Below are 6,000 nucleotides of genomic sequence, written 5' to 3'. Positions count from 1 at the left end.
ATGGGGCTTGAGCTAGGGTGGTCCCTGGAGCAAGGGAAGGGCTGGGGGTAAACTGCAAGTGCAGCAGGGCTGGGGAGGGGGTAAACAGGATCCCCCCCACTCGTGCCCACATAGAGTGGGTACCTACCTTCTCCCTGGTTCTAGCCCATTCTCTTCCTCTCTCTCTGCACTGAGCTGAGGGTGGGAGTGCACTGAGCACAGGGCTGGGGGAGAAGGAGCAGGCTGGAGGTTGGGGTGTAGGGTCTGGCCAGGAGCTAGAATGAGTGAAGGGGCTCAGGGTTGGGGCAGGAGGTTTGGGTGCGGAGTGCTTACCTGGGAAGTTCCCATTTGGTGCGAGGGGTGCAGGTGGGAATGTGGGAGGTGCAAGAGTCAGGGCATGGGGTGTGGGGGGCTGGGTATGTGGGGGGGGTGCTGGAGTCAGGGCTGGGGTTGTGGGGGGGTGCAAGGGTCATGGCAGAGGGCTGGATATGTGTGAGGGAGGTGCCGGGGTCAGGGCAGGGGGCTGGTATGTGAGGGGGTGCAGGGGTCATGGCAGAGGGCTGGATGTGTGTGAGGGGGGTGCAGGGGTCATGGCAGAGGGCTGGATGTGTGTGAGGGGGGTGCAGGGGTCAGGGCAGAGGGCTGGGAGTGTGTGTGGGGTGCAGGGGTCAGGGCAGGGGGCTGGTATGTGAGGGGGTGCAGGGGTCATGGCAGAGGGCTGGATGTGTGTGAGGGGGGTGCAGGGGTCAGGGCAGGGGGCTGGTATGTGGGGGGGTGCAGGGGTCATGGCAGAGGGCTGGGAGTGTGTGTGGGGTGCAGGGGTCAGGGCAGAGGGCTGGATGTGTGTGAGGGGGGTGCAGGGGTCAGGGCAGGGGGCTGGTATGTGAGGGGGTGCAGGGGTCAGGGCAGAGGGCTGGTGCATGTGAGGGGGCTGCGGGAGACAGGGCTGCGGAGGTGGGCTGGGGCCGTGGGGGTGCTCCCAGCCCCCTGCCCTGAGCAGTTCACAGCAGGGAGCTGGAGAGGGTATACTCCGATTCCACCCCCTTCCCCAAGGCCCTGCCCCCATCTCTTCTCCATGTCCCCCTCTCTCTGCCCTGCGGACCGCGGACCGGGGCAGGGGGTGGAGGAGGGGCGAGTCCGCAGCGCGCTGGGGGACGAGGTGGGAACTTGGCTGCCAGCTGCCACGGAGCAGCAGGACAGAGCCTGGGGCGCAGCCCCACCAAGCTTCTGCCCCTGCAGGGGAGAGCGGGGCGGATAAGAGAGGCCGGGCCAGGGTCCCCCCTGCCCTGGACTCCCCCGCCCCCCATCTCCGGCAGTCCGGCTGCCCTTTTTTTTTTGCGCTTGGGCTGGCCCTGATTAGGGTGTGCCTGGGCACACCCAGCACACACCGTGCACACGCCTATGGCTCTATGACTGAAATTTCGCCCACGCGTGAGGACTCTTCCCTTCCCATCAGCATGTTATTTATTAGTGTCATTTACTCATGGCAGAAAGATATGAGAAGAGCTTTCTGGGGCACAGACCTTTGCCAACATCATGTTGCCTTCAGCCTAATCCTGACAGGCCCTGATCTTTAGTTTAGATGAGGAAATGAGGTGATGCACCCAGAATTTTTAAAGGTGACCTAAAAAGAGGAAAATAAAGAGTTTTCTGACCATTGTTTCTTTGTGATCAATAAACAAAAAGGCCTGGGAGCTTTTTTATTCTTTTACTAACTAAAAATTCTGGTGTTAAGAATGCTAATGGACAACTGGTGAACTAGTAGCTTTATCCTGTCCAGGATTTTTAGCACCAATGACTATCATAGAATCATAGGCCTGGAAGGGACCTCGAGAGGTCATCTAGTCCAGTCCCCTGCACTCATGGCAGGACTAAGTATTATCTAGACCATCCCTGACAGATGTTTGTCTAACCTGCTCTTAAAAATCTCCAGTGATGGAGATTCCACAACATCCCTCGGCAATTTATTCCAGTGCTTAACCACCCTGACAGGAAGTTTTTCCAAATGTCCAACCTAAACTACCCTTGCTGCAGTTTAAGCCCATTGCTTCTTGCTTTATCCTCAGTGGTGAAAGAGAACAATTTTTCTCTCTCCTCCTCATAACAACCTTTTATGTACTTGAAAACTGTCATCATGTCCCCCCTCAGTCTTCTCTTATACTATGTACCTAAGCCTTGATTGAAAGATGAAGTGATTTTTAGTCAGCCAGTTATAACATTTTTTAAATTGGTTTTGCTTTTGCAATATATTTAACCCCGAACACTGGGTGGAAGAGATCTGTTAGTTCAATATTCGGCACCTCCATCTTTGCAGAGAATCTGAGAAAACTCCCAATAAACAGGGGAGTTGCCCAAATCAGCCACAGCAACAATATGGGAGTGAAGATATTTTTGGACGAAAAAAATAAAATAATAATTTTGCTTGGGGGTGGGGTGGGGGGGAGATCTACCAAGAAGCTTTCAGGCCCATTCTGTGTGCCTTAAAGAAGCACAAAAGGAAGCAGACCTGTTTTATTCATTTAGATGGATATGTGGACCAATGTTAACGTAACCTAGTCACTGTCCAACATTAAACAGTGTTAAAGAAGGTTCGGGGTTTGGCATACAGAGACCTCAGCCTGCTTAGTACCATGGAAGGTTCGGGGTTTGGCATACAGAGACCTCAGCCTGCTTAGTACCATGGCAAACACACCATTAAAAATCCTTTAAACCTTTTACTAAATATAAAGAAAAGAAGGATAAACAGTTAAAGCATTTGAAATGTAAAGTGTTCAATAAGGCTTTCATTTTAACAACATTCCCTGTTCCGTTTCCCTTGAGCTAGAAAGAGTTTAGAAGTATAGTATCAAAGATGGTTGATAATAATTGTCCTTTGGGGGAAAAAAGAAGTTAGTTGACATGGATTGGAGCTGTTGCTGCTGCTGCTGTTAAAGTCTGCTCCGGTTTCATTTTAGGTGGTGTTTAGGATTGAGCTCGTAGGGGTGGTGAAGTCATATGGATCCCTCTCTCCGGCCTGGCCTGGTCAGGACATCGCAGGATCAGGATTATGAAAGCCGGGGTCCCAGGAAAGAGTTGGGGTGTCAGTCGTGATGGGGAAGCTTGTTCCACCGTCTGTTTTTCTGTATTTCCCCTTCAAAGTCTTTTTAAAGACCCAAAATGGGATGGGAGTGATTGGCTAGAATAGCCCATCCCTCATTATTTTGTCCACCAATTAGGCCTAATTTCCTACACACCCATTTTGGTTTAATGATTTCCAGGTTTTCTTGTTTATCAGGCATGATTTTAACACAGTCCTTGAGTTACATCCGTAGGCTTTTTTGTCTGGACTAATTCACACTTTCCATCTCTCTTTAATTCTCTTTTCTATAGACATTTGTTAGTATAAGTTATTGTGACATTTTATGAGCTTTTACATACTTTTTACAGTTGAACTCACATGTAGGGTAAATTTGTCAAGCCCACTCGACATTATCTTTCTTTGCTCATCAAGGTCACCTCTCTAGATTGCTTTCTATTCTTGAATAGAATAATCTCCACTGATATATCCCTGTTTCCTCTAACTAGCTATTAAATACTAATATATATCTTCGACAGAAGGAAGAGCAATGTCTCTGATGGACAACTGCCCAGCCCCAGTTTGCCCCATTCCAGTTGCTTCTTCCCCTCCCCGTGCAAACCCAGCTCCCCCAAACCATGTCAGTCACCTGCCTCTTCCCTGCTGCTGCCCTCTCCCAAATGCCATGGGATCTTCCAGCTCCATCCTCCACTCACTGCCCCTATTAACTTGGCATTGCCCAGGGCTCTCTGCTACCTTGGTTAATGGCAGGGCACTGGGGCAACCAGCATTTTCCAGTTATTTATGACCGCAGATTTTTCTCTTTTTCTCTCTGTTGATCCAAAATTCCTCTGATTTTCTCTATTTTCCATCTGATTTCCAAATTAGATAGAAAATTCCCTCTGAGTTTTTGTCCCTTTTCTCTAACCATCAGTCACTAATAGAAACTCTCCTCAGATTTTCCCAATTTCCAGTTAAGGTTCAAGTATTAGTATAAAATCCCTTCACAGCTGGGGAGTTTCCCATCCCTTTTATCATCGGCCATTTCTCCTGTTACTGGAGGGGAGCTGTCGGTGTGTCCTCACCCCGCTGGAGTGATATCCCTCCATCCCTTCGAGGTGCCAGCCCTGCCCTAGGCAGCCCCGGGCTCTGCCCACATAAACTCCTGAGCCAGACACTCCTGGTGATTGAGAGGGAGCTGGGTAAAAGTGCTGGGGACAGACAGGAAAGTGACCCTCTTCATAAACAACCCCTCTACGCTCCCACCTCTGCTCCCCAGGGGGTTGTGAATCCCAGAGCAGCTGCTGTCAAACTGCCTGTAGTGAGGCGGTGTGGGTCCCCGCCACCCCGGAGAGAGACAAGCCCCTCTGGACACCAGAGTGGGCGGAGCCGGGAGCTCTGAGCCCGCCCCCAGAGGGTCAGGCGTGGCACTGGAAGTATAAAGGCCGGACCCCAGAGCTCACTGGGAGAGCAGCCACCGGCGAGACCAGACACCTTTGGCCTAGCTCCCAGTTGGGAAGCCGCAGCGGTGGACCCAAGGGCTGGCCGGGCCTGCCCCACGCCAGCTACCCGGAGGAACCCAGGGTGCTGGATGCCCCTGGGGACACCACCCCGACCCAGGTACCTCCAGAGGGGGAGTCTGGAAGTAGCCTGGGGGCAGCCGACCCTAGTCTGGCTGCAACAGTGCCAGAGCCCATGTCAGTGTGTTGCGGCCAGGATCCCCACTGACCCAGCAGCGGATCTTCTACCGCTGCTAGGGCCCCAGGCTGGGACGCAGTGGAGTGGGAGGGCCTGCGTCCCCCCTGCCACCCACCTCGCGGGTGGCCATCTCCCCCTCTCCCAGGCCGCTTGGAGCCTGAAGCCTGGGTGTGCTATTTACCTGCCTGAGCACCTGACTCACCATTGCCCTGCCCTGACATAGGGCCTGGGCTGACGACTAACTATGTTGTTTCTGCCCTCACAAAGGCTGCGGAGGAAGACTCCTGTGGCCGGACTAATTCCCTGCTAGATCTCTTCCTGAACTTAGTGAGGCAGCGGGGGCCCTGCCGCCCCTGAGATTGGTGAGCCCCGGCTAACCTCTCTACAGTGCCACGCACAGGTTCTTGCTCCCGTTTGCGCCTGCAGAAGCTGATCCCACTATGAGAGAGTGAACACCCCTGGGAATGGCACAGTGACAGTGTTTCCCAGCTACAGAGGTGTTGGAAATATCAGATGCATGGGTCATGTACCCAGGCCAGGGTAATGTTATGCTAAGGTAACTGACTGTGGCCTAGTTTTTGCTTGATGTGTCGCATTGCAAAATTCATCCTTATGTGGACTTGCTTAAATAAGGCTTATAGCTGCTGTGTGGGATTGAGAGGATGTTTTGTACAGCGCTGAAAGGCAGAGCTAAGAGGAAGATAATCAGTAAACTCTTAATACACAAAAGGTACTGACCAATTCCCTATCAGGAGTATCTCTTTATGGAGTAAGGTGACACGGTGGCATGAAAATAGCATGGAGAGCAAAAGCTATGTCAATTGAAGTATGTACAGGCGTATAGGTTATTAGATGGTCATAGTGTGGAAAGGTACGACTATACTAGAGTGGAAGGGCGGAGTTGGAGACTTGCAGGAGAAATCCATTATGACCCACCTGTGCCCCAGGAGAAGGTAACTGGCCAATGTCTTTCTCTGTATATGTCATTCATTGCTTTTATAGTAACTGTAAACACTAGGTCATGCTTTTGGTTCAATTAAGGGTTTGAATGAATAAATCTAAGTATGTCAGCCCCCAGTGCGTGGTATTCCTAACCCCCGCAAAGGGAAGGAGATAGACAGAGGTAAGCAGTGTCAGGATGAGCTCCACCCTGACATCTGGTGGTGAGTTGTGGCAAGTTGTGGAAAAGAACTTCAGGGGCTGATCTCATTTGCATAGGCACACCCACCACGCCTAGAATGAGGCCATAGCTGCCCAAATGGTCACTT

The sequence above is a fragment of the Lepidochelys kempii genome, chromosome 11 (genome assembly GCF_965140265.1).
Source record: "Lepidochelys kempii isolate rLepKem1 chromosome 11, rLepKem1.hap2, whole genome shotgun sequence".
NCBI classification, from domain to species: domain Eukaryota; kingdom Metazoa; phylum Chordata; order Testudines; family Cheloniidae; genus Lepidochelys; species Lepidochelys kempii.
This window is presented reverse-complemented; position numbering follows the sequence as displayed.